At 34.3% G+C, this 16,495-nt stretch overlaps 1 protein-coding gene across 1 annotated transcript in view; it reads left to right on the top strand.

Annotated features, from left to right (window-relative positions):
• The first annotated feature begins 3,988 nt into the window (after positions 1-3,988).
• LOC108680990 (5-hydroxytryptamine receptor 2A) overlaps positions 3,989-16,495 on the top strand; it is a 28,948-nt gene continuing 16,441 nt past the window's right edge. Inside the window, exon 1 of the mRNA XM_018169923.2 lies at positions 3,989-4,009. The gene's annotated coding sequence lies outside the window, so the exon portion shown is untranslated. The remainder of the gene's footprint in view (positions 4,010-16,495) is intronic.

Below are 16,495 nucleotides of genomic sequence, written 5' to 3'. Positions count from 1 at the left end.
GTCAGTGGAAACAATAATTATTCGCAATTATTACCATGTCTAAAATTAATACCGTTGTCGTTACTCGGTGGTATCTTATTACTTATTTTACATATAAGAACATGACACATTTGGTAGATTTGTTAATGAAGAATTTTAAAGCTAAGTAAGAACCAAATAAATTCACTACATATCATTAAAAATTTTTTAGCGACTACCCCATCATATCAGTTAAAAAATTTAAGGAACTTATAAGCACAATCAATGGATTGTGCTTGTGTTTACGTCCAAGTTGAACGTATCGTAAACTTCCAAATTGCCTCGCACATACGTAAGCTTTATGTTATTCCCTAGTTGGTTATTTTAATCGACGGATTTTTTTATGCACAGGTTAAACGTATCGTAATCTTCCAACTTGCAGCGCACATACGCAGGCTTCATATTGTTACCCCGGGTTAGGTTATTTTAATCAACGGATTTTTTTTGATGCGCAGGTTAAACGTATCGAAATCTTCCAACTTGCAGCGCACATACGCTTGCTTCACATTGTTACCCCGGGTTAGGTTTGGTTCACTCCGACGTTCAGATTTCAGGTCAGTGCGGCGTAGGCTTCCGGTAGGTGAGGTTGTGGCAGCGGAGCGGTAGAAACCTTCACTCACAGACACGCTCGTCAGCGCCGTGGTTTGTGCGTGAATTGTTAGCGATCCAACCAAATTCAAACTTCGTTTGTAATCGAAAAAATTGCAACGGTTGGCGTGGATGTTTTGAGAAATGTTGTGCTGACTGGTAAAAAATATATTTAGAAAAAGTTTTTGAAGATATGTGAAGGAAATTTAATTTATTTTCGCGCACTTTAGTTTCTAGAGTTTGATTACTTGAAAAATTTGAAATTATAAATTTTTATCTCAAAACTTGCAGCGTTTACAGGAAAACTAATAATTTCTTCTCGTAAGGCAGTAAGTTGACAGAACCATTTCTGATTTTATTGACATTCTCATTCGCCTTCTTAAATTAAAAGTTCACCGAGAATCTGAGAGCAAAAACATGTTAAGTAAATTGATCATATATTCATGGAAAACGTTGCGGAGACCAGCAGCATAAAAAAATTCTATAGAATACATACAAAAACATGCATCTATGGTAATCTAAGTATACGCGAACGGGATTAATACTTAGCCTAAGTTACGATAAAAAGAACGACGGAACAGAAAAAAACAATCGGTTTACAATTACAAGAGGATGGGAACTGAATGCGTTATTATAAGAAGTTTCCCGTTTAAAAAAATGTGCAGCAATTTCAAAACCCATAAATTCGAGCCACTAGGGTTGAAACCGATACATTATCTTGCTATCACTCTTAGTCACAGCCACTGCACACTGTTTAGTGTGAAGACGCTCAACAGAGTGAGTAGGCTCAGAAAGTGGCAGAATCGAACGAAAGCTCCTGCCGTAGTGTTCACATAAACCCGAATATCGAAGGTCGCTGTGTCATTCTGACATACGCTGAAGTAAAGGAGAAAAAAGCAGAAACTATCTATTATTTGTCTCCCAGTTTGCTATGTCCTTTTCTGCATTTAGTGTAACGTAATCAGCAAAACATTAGACGTCTATAGCTGTAACCTTTTCGTAGCTAACGGGACTTCTCAGTCGCAAGCCACCAAGTATGAATATAATTGACGACGATAAATGTACGTGAAATGAAGGGGTTAAGTCGTCTGCGGTTTTCAAACACGTGAAGTTTTGCTATTTCTTTAGTTCTTTTGTTTTTAGACGCGTGAAGCTTTTAGAATTTTAAATTCCGTATGAAAAGTCACGGGTAGAGACGAAAGTTACCTTGGAAGTTTCATTTCGCTAAATTTTACTGAAATGCCAGAAAAGGATTGCAGTTACGGCAAATTGATGAATATTTTTATTTTTTCTTAATTTTGGAATGCGTCAAAAAACTGTTTGAAATTCTTTGGCTCCGCGCAAGTCTTTGGTCGCCATTCTGAATACGGCAGCATTTAAAGGCACCGTTTAAATCAGACGAAAATAAGTAACGAAGGTTACTCGTAGTACAATTTCTCTAAAAATAACATGGTCATTACACGAAAATTTTTAAAATTGAATCTTTAAGAGCCATAATTTTTCATTCATAAAGTCGTCTCTTGTCATTCATAATGTATGCAATATCATTAAAATGTTTCGCATTAATGAAACGATATTGATCAAGTCAATAATGTCGTTGAATATCATTTGTTATATTGTATGCTTTCATTCAAAGTAACATTTTATATCATTCATAACGTCATTATCTATCATCTAAATGTCTCTATGCATAATTAATAGCACGCATTACTATCACGGATGACACCTACTGAAAGAAAAAAGTTGTTTTATGAGATAATTATTAAATGAGTCCAAGAATCGCATGTCATTTTGTGACAAATGGCCGGATGCCGCCGTGGAGCTGTGGCCCTCAGAGGTGCTGTGGCCAGACGTCGCCGTGGAGCTGTGGCCATAAGAGGTGCTGTGGCCAGACGTCGCCGTGGAGCTGTGGCCATAAGAGGTGCTGTGGCCAGACGTCGCCCTGGTGCTGTGGCCTCTTAACAAATACCACATCTAATTCACTTAGGTTCAAGTTGCACGACTTTTAAGAGCAAAAGAATACGCACATGGGCTCTCAAATTTCCAAGGGAAAAATTTTAAGATGAGACTGAGTCACAATTATTGTGAAAAATTTAACGTAGGAAATAAATTTTTACGAACGATGCTTTTGAGAATTTTGATGTTGAAAAATGTCGATGATGAGTGATTCATTTAATTAAGAACATTTCCTCACATAACAGCAAGCTGTAAAATGTTCTTCTATGTTAATCAGAATTCTTAAGTGAGAAATCTAGTTTTCAAAGATTGGTTCTTCATTTGTAAGTTTAGTACTTTTTTCGGTTTTAGAATGTCGATCCGAGAATGTCGATTATTGCTAATAGTTACAGAGAGTTGGAACCACTGATCTTTAAAATAGCGTCCATTATGAACAAAATCATTCGGATAAAGTAAAAATGCAAACTTTTTCGTGAATATTTAATGATTATCTATTGCAATTGATATTGCGGGAATAAATGACGAGTAATCCTTGCTGACATTAAATAGTTATAATGTCAGCGTTGTAAGTATTAATTGCGTATTATTTAAAGTTTATTTCTAGGGATCTTCTGAAAAATTTCCCTGCTCTCTAATCCTTTTGGTCAATAATCTTGAATAATATAATATTGCAAGCGAAATTGCTGCAAAAAAAAAAAAACAAAGAAATTGGTAAGGCAATTAATCCTAGAATTCCGCCTTAGAACGCTAGGTGAGAGTCTTGAAGAAAAATTGCCAGGCATTCTCGCGCACGCTGTCTTGGGAAGCTAAACTATTCAGTTCCTTGCCTTGCTTTGAAAAAAAAAGAAAGAAGTTTATTAATTTAGCCAACGACCAGGAAGGCTCGGAGATGCAACTAAAAAGTTATGAAGTTTAAACTTGCTCAGCTCTGGCAGCAAAGTGTAAAATATTCTCTTTGCTGCGAGCCACTTGTTTTTCCGTTGGATTTTTTTCAATAACCGCAAGCTAAATAATTCCAATGCTTCAGATAAAAAAATCTCGGAAAATTATAAAATATATAATGAAAAGTCCTAAAGCTCCATTGTCTTGCGGTTTACATATATTAATTAAATATAGTCTTCACAAGTCAAGGGATTCCGCGGATGATTATTACAAATAAAAAGCAGTTCCTCGAAATTTTCTTGAGGCTTCAATTTGATTAAGCCACTAAATGAGAAAATCTTAACCTATTAACCTCTTTTTTTTCTCTTATGCACAGAAACTTTAACCTAAATTTTGATGTTAAGTCGTCAACAGAATATCTTTTCCCCTTACACTAAAAGCTAATTTTTCTATGTAAAATGACAAGGTTTGAGTAAACTCATGATATTTAAATTAGATGGAAGGATAATGCCTTATGAATTTTATCAAATTGCACCAAATTGACAAGACCTTCAGCACACTCTAGGTGAGTAAATGTTACTATATTCAAAATGTAAAGATATTAATTCCGTCAATTTTGTGACACTTATTATTAAAATTTGTATTTAAAATTATTTATTGAAATAGCACAAAGTAATAGACAATAGAATATGTTCTGTAGGTAATAGCATCAAAATCAGTGTGGCATGAATTTAGCTGGAAAACTTCAAATTTAGTCAAAAATAAAATGGTAGCGAAGATTTGTGTGAAAATTTGTTACTTTCATGAAATTACCTTCGGCCTGTGATTTGTTTTATTTTCCGCAAATGTCAGAGTTGAGTCTTTGAGCAAAATAATTTCTTACTTGCCATCAATATCAAGAATTACGTGTTAATTCAAAAAATAATTTTTCGTGAATAACTATAAATAGTTTGCCCGAAAATTTTGTCGAAGAAATTCTCCATACTTTTATTGATCTTCCACCTCACGTCACTCATCCTCGTTGAAGTACCGGGCATATTTCCGGAAAAAAATAAATAAGATTCGTCTTATTTTCTTCTGGTGGTTTTCTTGGGTTTTCAGAAATTCTTTTTATTTACACTCGCTTTGAAATTTTTAGGCTAGGCTTCTTTGGTCCCGGTAATGTGCGACCCAGCGAGGATTTTCAGTACCAAATCACCAATTTTCAGCCGGGAATTTCCCACATTTCTTGCATAGCGCAAATTTACGAGAAATACGCAGGGAAAGTGGAAATACCTATTGCGATGTCCAAAAACCATTGTTAACAAAATTTATTATTAATGTTGAAAATTTTGCATTCTTGCTACCATGAATAAAGAATATTATAATTTAAGTTTCGAGTAGTCGTTTTTATGTCTTAATTAAAGTTTATCAAACATACAAGATACGAGTCGTGTTTTACGCCAATTTACTTCATTCTTAATTCAATGTTATAAATGAGTTACGATTTTCATATGAATTCTTCAAAAATGAAACTCGTATACAAAACTCATTCACACGTAGACAATGAGGCGGAAAATTTTTATAAAATATGAAGATCTTATGAATACAACATTTATGATGAAATAAATGTCAAATTTCGGTAAAAAATTTCTAAAAGACAAAGAAGAATGTTGTGATGATATTTTTAAATGCATTTATTCGAGTTTCAGCTGACATTTTTACATATTATGTTTTTACGCGTTTGTTAAGTTCCCGAGTGCGCAGCAGTTATAACGATAACGAGCCACGCAAGAATTTAATACTAAGCATTCATAACGAACGCTAAAAAATGCTTAGAAATCAGAATTATAAACGGCGTCAGGAAATGTTGAACGAAATCCCATAACGGGTCAAATGTGCCTCACACGATTAATTGGCCCACCTTTTGAGGAGAACTAAAATGGTTCGACAGTTTGCGGGTGCAAGTAGCCCGGCAAATATTGGTTCTGTTCATATTTATGAAGATTGTGGTACTTATCGGAAGCCTTCCTAACACACCGCAACACACGCACTTTACTCCCCTGTAAACCCATCTTATTTTACGACGCCACGCAAGAAGCTGGGCGAATGTAAGTCGGAACTTGGTCGACTTCCCAGCACTGTATAAGTCAGGGTTACACTGTAAATAATGTTTCATTGCATTGCGTTAGTAAATTTCATATTACGGTGCATCCTAGACGATAGAAAAATAAGTCGTGTGTTTTATTTATCGATGTGGGATAAACTACACGTCAACATTGTTCGCTACAAGGAGCGTAAAGTTTTCTATGCCAGGTATTGTTTTTCAGGCAAAAAAAACATATCTACAGATTTAAAACATAATGCGGATAATTTAGTTGACCGAGCGGGTGCAATCCCCGAGTGATGAATGGTTAGTGATAGACCGTCAAGAGCAATACTATGAACAAAGGCAACGCCTCAATTGCCTATAAATTGTGATTTAAATGATTATTTTAGATAATAAAAAATTCAATCTTCTCACCCAAAACCGTTTCTACTTATATTATTCAAATCTTTTTCAAATTACCTCAATAAAATCGGGAAAAAATTAGGCGATTTAAACTGAGAAACATTATTGCTGGGGAAATAATATAACAAAAATATGATGAATGAGACAAATTATTGATCGCCGGAATATTGGTGCTGTTCAAACTTACGCGTGCTGACCGCATAAGTTTACCCCTTCAGGGTCTGATTTTCTTGCTCTATGCGCGCTCCCCAGGATCGGGTGATCCGTTGTCCTGCGCGCTATGTAGTTCTCGAGAGACGCTTTCGCAGGCTTGCCGCTTCAATAAACTATAGTATATATAACTATAATAAGTGAGTTAATTATATTAGTATTATTGATGTGAATGGCCTTTCCAAACCTTATTTCTTGTTTTGTCATGTCATGTCGCTGATCTCTGGATTATGTGCATTCGTGTGATAAAATTTGAAATTCAATTCAGGTGTAATCTTAAAGCTATCTTCAATTAAAAATAGATTCATTCATGATTTCTGATGCTCTATTTGAACCACGATGAGGGATCGAAATCTATTGAGGCGAAATTATCTTTTAACTTTCCATTGTTTAACACGGNCTTACCCACCGCACCAACAGAGAGTAGACGGAGCATTAATGCGCAACTGATGTGCAAGGGTGACCCAATCAGGGGCCAAAGTGTATCGCTATTTAGACAAAATGTCACTCAGTTTTATGAGTGTAGACTAACCAGCTACTGTTAACGTCAAAGCAGCGATTCAGCCATCATGTTTGGCCAACATCACTGCAGTCACTTGAAGGCCCTTTGTGCATCTTTGCTGTGTAAGCAATGCAGTCTTCACACTTGAATATGTTTGCCGTCGTTGTTTCTATAGCGTATGTTATTGCTGCGGTATTTATTGAAGACTTAAAGGCCCTTACCGATAGAATAACATCGTTGTACGCTGCCACAAGCCTTGTGATGGATAAACAACGAAAAAAACATTCGATTGCTGGCGTGAATGAGGGCTATTTTATGGGAATAAATTTGTTTCATTATTACTTATGATTCTGGAATTATTTAAAGGGGAATTTTTTATCGACTTAGCTGTCTCGGCATCTTATGAAATTCCAGCAACCACACTCAACGCTTGCATACGGGATATTGTGTTAGGGAACATTATGAAGAAAAGTCTTTAAGTTAAGAACTACGGACACGGCAAGAAAATTTGCAATTTCATAATTTAAACGCATGAAGGACCAGATTTATCTTCGTTTGTGAATTCTAAGTTTCAGTTTTATTTTATCAGTAGGTGGATGAAAAATGTGCTCGACAGAATGTATAATCTGGATCGTTCATTGAGGAAAATATTAAATGGAAAATAAAGGCTAAACAATATAAAGAGGATAAGTAATCATTCAAATAAAATTTCTTCATATATAATCCAGTGATACTCATGATTTTTTCGGCCTCCATTTTTACAGTACGTTGACTCGTGTCTGATTGAATAAAGAGAGACGCTGCAAGACTGATCGAAATGGAAACCTAATTGCGCACACACCTCATTAGCTGTGAGAATTTAGGTGTAACATTGCGACTAATCGATGTTTTGAAGAGTTTTGAAAATAGCGTGTAATACATTGAGATTTGTGGATTTAGAAAAACCGTGTCCTACATTCGGTATATTATATTTGAGGATCTGAAAATACCGAGTCATAAATCCGGTACCTGAGATGTGAGAAAAAAATTACACGTTATTTAAAAATAACGTGTCTTAAATTCGGTCCGATTTGAGTATTTAAAAATACCGTGTACCACATTCGGTACAAGATAGTTGAGAATTTTGACTACGCTGTATATTCCAAGCAAAGCATTGTTTGAAATGTTACCAGATATGTAGTTTTGGAATTATAGTTGTTATTTATTTGGTATTTGTACTTCGAGGATTATCTGGCGTCCAATTCTTGCATTGTAAATAAAGTAACCATTAACTTTACTGCATAATTGAACTTTTTGATACGAAAATGGACTTCGTCCCGGATTATTTTTCTTGAAAAATTTGTTCAAAATTTTCGGCCAATTCTATGTCGTTAAATCTCAATTAATTTGCATTTTATGCAATCATTTGACCTCAATATATATATAGAATCAAGCAGAAGGAAGAAGGAACGCTTTAAAAAGTGAAATTTTAAATGAAATTTCCTAATGAAGTTTTTGGGTTCTTTGCTCTGTTAATTAATTTATAAATTAATTTAATTTAACATTAGTAAACATGGCAAAGACCTAATCCACTCCCCCCCCCCATCAAAAAAACAAGATCGCTTGACTTATGACTTGTGTCAAATCTTTTTTTAATTAATCCACAACCCCAGAGGATTAGCTTCATTAGCTTCGACCTTTCATTTTAAATGAAAATTCTTCTAGAATGTCATCTCATTCAGTGCTTCATTATTTATTCATTCATTCACTAGTCTTTTTAAATCCTAAGTTCACAAAAAAATTTACCAGCAAATAAAAAGCCAAATGAATTCACTAAATCTTTTATGAAGATGACGTGAATTTAGTTGAATTTTTTTTTTTTTGCTTCTAATTTTCTAATTTTCGTAACAAATCAAGAGCACCCAGCAACAACAATGAAGAACGTTAGCTCAAGGGGGAGTCCCAGTCCTGATTTCCCCTGCGGATGTCTAGCAATGAAGATATTCCTCGAGAATCATCCACTTTGGGAGTCTAAGCTGCTCTATATTAAAGATTCAATCAGGCCTGAGCTTCAGAGTTTGCATAGCTAATGCAGGTTTTCCTAACACCCAGCTAAAAATCTTGGCAGATTTTTCGGTGGACACTCGCCGCCGACGATTAGTCGGCTTAGATGACGCATCGGAAGAACTGAATTTACTCATTTAAAATCTCAGTCTGCTTATTTTTCCGACAGCTTATCGGTGGCCGAGGTTTGATTGTCGCTAGGCATGGATAACACTCGTATAAATAGAGGCCTAACTATTAGAATATTTCAATTTTATTTCGGGCGGTTTTGGCGATAGCCGATAGCCGAACTATTGATAATAAATCGAAAAAATAAGAAGGCAATATTCAGTCAGCCCTGTTTAATTTCTTGGCTAGGTATTACCTGCCAACCTAAACCCAACAAATGATAATAGATCGAACTGAAAATATTTTATTTTTTATCTTCGAATAACTGATCGCATTATAAACATTGATTTCACCTACAAGGATTTCTTCAATGTATTTTTATGCCAGGGTCTGCATCAGCGTATGAGTGTATGTATCAGTCGTTCAATTCGTGCTACAGTTGTGACTTGAGTGTCATCTTAATTAATGACTTAATGCGACTAAAGAGATAGTATCATTTTATTTGATGCAAATGCAAAGTAACAAGTGCCCATTTTTATCAATTAAAATAGATCTGCTTCTAGGTTATTGCGTTCAATTTATATTGGGTTATTCTCTAGATGCGCTGAAAACAAATAGCATGAGCGATGCTGAATATCAGCAAAGTCCCTCGCAGTATCAGTCCTCACATATGACGAAAAACCTGCACAAATGCTATAAGTTTTTGTTTGAATTTTAAATTTAAAATTTTTAAAAACACGCAACTAATCAAGAAGGGAGTCTTGCTTCAGGGTGCAGTCGTAATTTAATCACAAATTGAAATAAAAAATCACAAATTGAAATAATAAAATGAAATGGTTTAAGGGAACCGCAATATATTTATGTTCATATATTTGCGTTCAATTTAATTTTGTGCAAGCATGTTTCCTTTCCATGCTGTGGTCTGGTTTCCTAAACACCTGACCCGTTCAAGGCAACTTTTAGGGTAGTTTTGGATCATTTTTCTTCAAAAAATTTGCATACTGCATAGCATATTAAATTCGGGTAGGGAAGATCAGGGAAAACATGAACCGCATGTTCCCTTCCAAAGATGCAGCATCAAGTTCGTGGCCTTAATTCTTGCACTTCGTGAAATTCAAATAAAATTTTAAAATGAAATGTTAGTTTGAATCAACAATCGAAGTATTTAGTACGACTTCACATGCACTGATTGCTCGATTCATATGCAATGAAATCGTATTCAGCTCGATTTCACCTGCATGCAAATGAACCAGTGTTGATTGCAAAATACCTCTACTCAAAAATTACGTCTCGTGATGAAACGTTTATAAATAACCCTTAATTCTAAATTTATATATAGCATCAATTCTCAGACACACATGAAAAGATGGTTGATTAATGTAACATTAATATTATCATCTGGAAAATGATTCGTAGCATACGAATTTTGTTTGATTTAGTTTCTTTTCGAAAGTTCGGTGCAATTTCTGAAAGTTTGCATATTGAAGTAATCCAATAGTGAATTAATTGAAAAAATTAAATAGTGAAAAATTGAAGTAATTCAATAGTGAAGTAATCGAAGAAATTCAATAGTGAAGTAATTGGAGAAATTCAATAGTGGAGTAATCGAAGAAATTCAATAGTGAAGTGATTGGAGAAATTCAATAGTGGGTACAATAACCAACAATGATCATTTACACCGCCAATTAAGGCAAACAAAAAAAATGTTTATGCATATTACATTATTCATTAGAAAATTTATGTCTTCTTTACGTTAGGTTTTGACCAGGTTAGGTTTTGAGTTAGGTATTTGTTCATGCACTTATCATACTAAGCCAGATCAACATCTCGGTTTAGTATTTATCGTCCCACCAGGAATCCGAAAATGATATAATGATTTTTATACCATGTTTAAATAAATGTCAGCATGCAATCAACAAAATAGAATGTTTTATTATTTTTTTTGTTTGGCTTTTTGATATTTACCCTTAGTTAGGACATATGGAGGGCATAATTTTTCCTACAAATATTCGCTATCATACGCGATAAAAAAGAAACGCCAAAAAAAAAAAAAAAAACTTCAATTTCGAAAGTAGGAATTCATTGGTGAAAAAAACCTTTCGCGGCATCAAGTTAATGAACTCAAGACTAGCCTTCCAACTCGAGCTCTAAAACAACACGCACTTTTTTGGCTCTCATTACGAAGGCACTTATAAATTATGCGTTAGGGTAAAAAAGTCGGACAAAATTGCAGCAACGTAAACTGAGGGACATACGAGAGTGCAAATATCATGTTACTGAATAAACAAGGAGGGAAACTGTGTATAGTATCATACATGGCGTGGAAGGAATAAACAAGGAGCTGTGTTGTATTATACATGGTGTGCAAACATCAAACCCAGCATTCAGCAAGTTTAAAATTCACCGTTTTTTTGTAAGAAGGTTCACAGGAATCTAGTGGAAATAAATGTCTCGAGGCTGGATAAACTTGGTAATGACGTACAATGACTCATTTATAGTTTATCAAATTACATTTATTTTCATCTTTCATTCTGAAATTCATCCCTCCAGAGTTAATTACAGACAGAAATAAACATTACAGGCGCTTGCTGTTCCATGACGAAGCCTACATCATAAGTACTGAAAATTTTGTTCCGTCAGTAAAAAGGGCTAATAAAAAATTAAATGACGAAGAATTATTGAAGACTAAACATTTTCTATGTTATTTCTTTAACAATGACAAATATCTTTTCTATGAGTATTATATTAAAATTATTCCCAGTTTTTCCGAATCTGTAGATGTTTGATACTTTAATAAAAACAAGTAATATATTTTAAGGGTCTATAATTTAACACTTTTCGAAGGTGTTTAATTTTCTGGGAGAAATTTAGTTTGTAGAACATGTGGCGTGCGTCTGAGGGTAGCTGGAGGGACAGGCTGAGCTTTTAATGCCTTTGAATAAGTGATGGGAGGTGTGAGGGGAGGTGAGGGGAAGTGAGGGGAGTGAGGGGTTGTGAGGGGTGTGATGGAAGTTTGAAAGGTAGTGAGGGTTTTGAGGGTTTGTGAGGGAGGTGAGGGTTTTGAGGGGTTGTGAGGGGTGTGACGGAAGTGTGAATGGTAGTGAGGGTTTTGAGGGTTTGTGAGGGAGGTGCGAGAAGGTGAGTGGAGTTGAGGGGAGAATAGGGGAGGGTGAGGGTTGTTTGAGAAAATGGGGGAACGTGCGGACATATATATAACGTAAATATGAAAGGTAACGTGAAAATTGTGTGGAAGTGAAGTAAAAGAATGTGTGGTATAGATGTGGTGAGTGGAGGATAGTATAATGGGCGAGAGTTGTGAGAGGGGAGTTGAGGGTAAGGAAGTTTAAGAAGAGGACGCTATGTGCACGAAGAATAAGTTCATACCCTAATAAAATTTAGAGTCGCCCCAGCTTCTGATTTGGGGTACCAGAAGCTGGGGCGACTCTAAATTATGTTAGGGTAGGCGAGTGAAGGAGCATGGAGGGGCACTGAAGAGGGAAAGGAGTTGTGCTATTTAAAAATAAATGATGAAAGAAACTAATAAATATAAGAAAGAATAAATGAGAAAGAAGTTTATTCTTAACAGATTAAAAAGAAGTTATGATGGGAGAGATTAAATCATCGTAGAGATTATTTATAAAATATTATATAGATTTTTAAAATTTTCATTAATATTTTTTAATTTAATAAAATATTTTCATTTACAAAAAGACACTACTTTTTAAGACATTCAACTCTAGAAATAGAAGAAAATCCGCCTGACAGACAAGGATCAAAGTTTGTTTCTTCAGTTAACGGAAAAATGACGCATTTTATTACCAATTAAACGCAATCCTAAAGATTGAGTATAAAAAAGTCAGCAGAAATACTCCTTTTAAATCGCTTAGTAATATTTTATTTAGACTGTTTTCTTCCAAAACCACAGGATATTCCCGTATAATATTTACTGGGCCAATATTGCCCGCTGTCAAGGAGCCCTCTACGGTATCACGGATACCTCTCATAGTCCGGGCAATCCGCTTATAAATGTTGTTCACTTCCAGATACATCATAGGTGGATTACCGGTGGCCAATAATTGGTCGGCTTTTGGTCGGCTCGATCACGTCTATGATATTCACGAACGAATATTGGGGATGTCTTTCAATCGCGTTTGTTATCCGTAATACACGTTGAAAGCCTGTTATTTAATGCTTTTTAAAATATTTTATTTGGGTATACATATAACATTTGAGTAAAAATATTGCTTCCACAGCCATTGCACTCCAGTGATTTAGGTTCGTAAAATTAGATAAATTGAATTCTGGTCATTACTTTTAAATTTACCAATTCTCCGTGAAAATGGATTTTTAAATTAAATAAACATAAATAGGTTCAAATAAATTAGGATGAATTAATTTTTTTACATTTAATTATTCCTAGATAGCTACTATTGTAATGAAATAAAATTAAATCAGTGACGTTAATCAACAAGTTTATATAGTTTAGTTTGCAAGCTTTTAGATCGTGAATTTTCTCTAATTGGCCAAGCGTTGAGACCTCCTCTAATCAGGAGCTTTTCTCCGAAATAATTTAAATAGGCAAGGGGGATCAGGCCATTTAGGATTATTATTTAACTGTAATTATTCTATTTGTTGATAATTCTACTCTGTTTTTTTGATGCTGAATGTCGTTCGTTGTTAAATTACCAGTGTGATAACTTTGTATACCTTTGTCTCAAAAGTAGTAGACGTGATGAGACGTTATCCCATCCAACTCAGAAATTCGGTTCTGGATTATATATTATAATCTCATATCCCAAATTCCAAAGGATCATCTCATATTATATTTATCATCTCATAATTATCATATGTTATAATCTTTTATAAGTTTTGTTATAAGTCTTTATAATTATATAGGCCTAAATTATAATTTATAAGTCTAAAATAAGTCTCTTTATAAGTCTAAAATTATAAGTCTTTTATAATTTTTTAGTTTTTAGTCTTAAATTACAAAAGTCTGATGCAGAGTTTAAAAAAGAAAGAAAACATTATTTTACAGCTATATGTCTATTTTCAATAATGAATTATTGAATGCTTCTTATTTATTTATTCATCATATGAGTGAAATTCATGGCTACGTCTAAGCAGCATGGATATCTGGCTAATGAGAGGTAATTATAATTATATACAAAGTTATATATTTAATATATTATATGTATAATATTTTTTAATATTATATACAAATTTGTATATTATATGCGTTAATCCCTTCTTCTCCGTACAATGCAATTTTCATTCAGAATATGTTTTCCTTCTCACACGTCTTGTATTTGCATTGTCATTATGAGGTCACGAATGAAATAGTGAATAAATTTCTTACGTTATCTACTGCATTTCATTGCTGAATTTTATTCATCAGATAATTTGTGCTAATTTAAAAATCAATAGGAGCTAAACAGTAAAATATTTATTAAAAACAATTAATGACATGATCATTCCGAATAATAAAAACAGATTCTATATTAAATAAAATCTTACTGAATTCTGGAGTTTCATGAGTCAGACGTTAGTATGAAACGGGCGCTTATATAGATACAGTTTTTAATTAGAAAACTTTCAAATCAAAGTTTAGAAGTTTTTAAGTAATCTTCGAATCATTTTTTTTCTGACAATCGATGTCGCATCTTCGATATGATCTTCTGTAGAAACTCGAAACCAATCGTTATTCGATTCAACTTCCAATCATCATTGATTGGATTTATTTACACAGAATACACACGGAATTTTATTTACTCCAACACATTGATGACCATGACATAGTACGGTGTGATTGTTATGATATTCGTCATGTTGCTTAGGAAAAATAAAGTGTGGATCCATTTTAATGTTCTCAGATAACGAATAATTTGCCTCGATTTTCGACATGCCGAAACGCTTTATGGTTTTAATGAATATAATGAAACTAGATTGTATAATAATTCTTATATAAATGCTGTACAGCTGGTTCCGTTCTAATAAGTAGCCAAATATATATTCTTCCATAATCATCATGATATTAATAGTAAAAAATATGCAAGCCGAAAAAAATTCAAGGAATCATGAAAATCAAACAGGTGCACATAGCTTCTACGGTATATAGTAATACATTCATGAAGTTAGCGCCGCAAGAATGTGTCATAAATTATTCAGAGGTGCGAGAATAGTTTCAAGCCGCATTAGCTAGCCAGTCTAGTTATTCCAGCATACGACACAGCGACTGAATAAGGGGCAACTAATCTACGGAGTCGGTACGCCTAATTCCGACTCTTCATATTTCACGCAGGCAATTATGGACCGAGGCGACGTGAAGGAAATTCAAAGTGGCGACCTCGACTGCCAAAACTAAAGCCCAACTCACGCACGGATTTCCATTATCGTCTTTTAATGCGCGTATGCCTTCATTTGCGGAGTGCGTTGATGAAGTTGCGTTGCTTAATTTCCTTTGTCTCTGAGACTGAATAGTTGAATGAGACTGAATAGTTGAAAATAGTAATGATGAAAAAATTATGTTGGAATTAATATGTAAACTTTAATGTTTTTTCTGTGATAAGAATAGTCCGTGAATACTAAATAATGTGGGCTATAGCTTTGAAATTTAAGTTGATGATTCGCCTTAATAAAATAAAAATTTACGGATTGCACCAAATACTACTATGTTCCAAACGCTCTGGTTGGAAGCTACCGTGATTTAAACCTTTTTTTACGTGGATCTGGAACATGGAAGGTTTGTCATTGTGATAGAAGTGGACATTTAAATTAGCAATGGGACTTTCATCTTGAATAAATCTAAATATAACCTATGCAACAAAAATTTTGTAGCTAGGCATTCTATTATAGAGGAGTCTGTGTATTTATTAACCCAAACGTTATTATTTTTGCGCTAAATTTGGCCAAGAAAAGAAAGTTTTCTTTCATTGTATTTTCTCGTTAAATACTTTCGCAAAGAACGGGCAAATGAAGCACTGTAGTTCTGGGTCATTAGTAACTTTGTTCTTGAAAGCTCGTAAATTTTAAGTCCTTCTCCATCAAGACAAGGGCCTACAGAGCCGAGAAAAAAAACAGATAAAAATCCGACACGTTTCAGATATCGAACTTGCGTTCGGATGAAACTGGTAATGTTCAGTGATAAAAAAATTGGTTGACAAAAAAATCTTTTCATCAAAAGTGGTGGACTAGAAAAATACTATTCAAAACTACCGGAGCCCTAATTTGCAGGTAACTTGATAGTTTTCAAATGTTTTTATTGGCATTCGGGGTATAAAAGTGGGGTTAAAAATGTAATGAGTGCATTAACTGCGACTCCAAGCGTGGAGATAGAGTATATGCGGAAAGGAATGGGAGACAGCTAAAAAAATTTTTTGGAAATTTTTCGTATCCGATTCCAATTTAATGATGTGGACACGTGTGAAAGGAATCGTTTTCAAGGGATTTTTCCAAAAAGCAAAGCATTTTGAAATCCCTTGAAATTTTCAAAGCATTTTAAAGATACCAAAAAGACATCGAATGATGCAAAAAATGTAAATTGCTACGTTATTTTAACTTGTGATCAATTTTTGATAGTTAACCTGGATTAGTCAGGTTGTAGGAGATTTGCTCCGAGGTTTTCAGCTGGAGTATGCGCAAGGATAATTTCTTGTCGTTTATCTCCTTCATATTTAGGGCATATTTAGCCATACTTC

This window comes from Hyalella azteca, unplaced genomic scaffold (genome assembly GCF_000764305.2).
Source record: "Hyalella azteca isolate HAZT.00-mixed unplaced genomic scaffold, Hazt_2.0.2 contig8627, whole genome shotgun sequence".
Lineage (NCBI taxonomy): Eukaryota > Metazoa > Arthropoda > Malacostraca > Amphipoda > Hyalellidae > Hyalella > Hyalella azteca.
The sequence above is the reverse complement of the archived record's forward strand: the minus strand, read 5'-3'. Positions and strand labels throughout refer to the sequence as shown.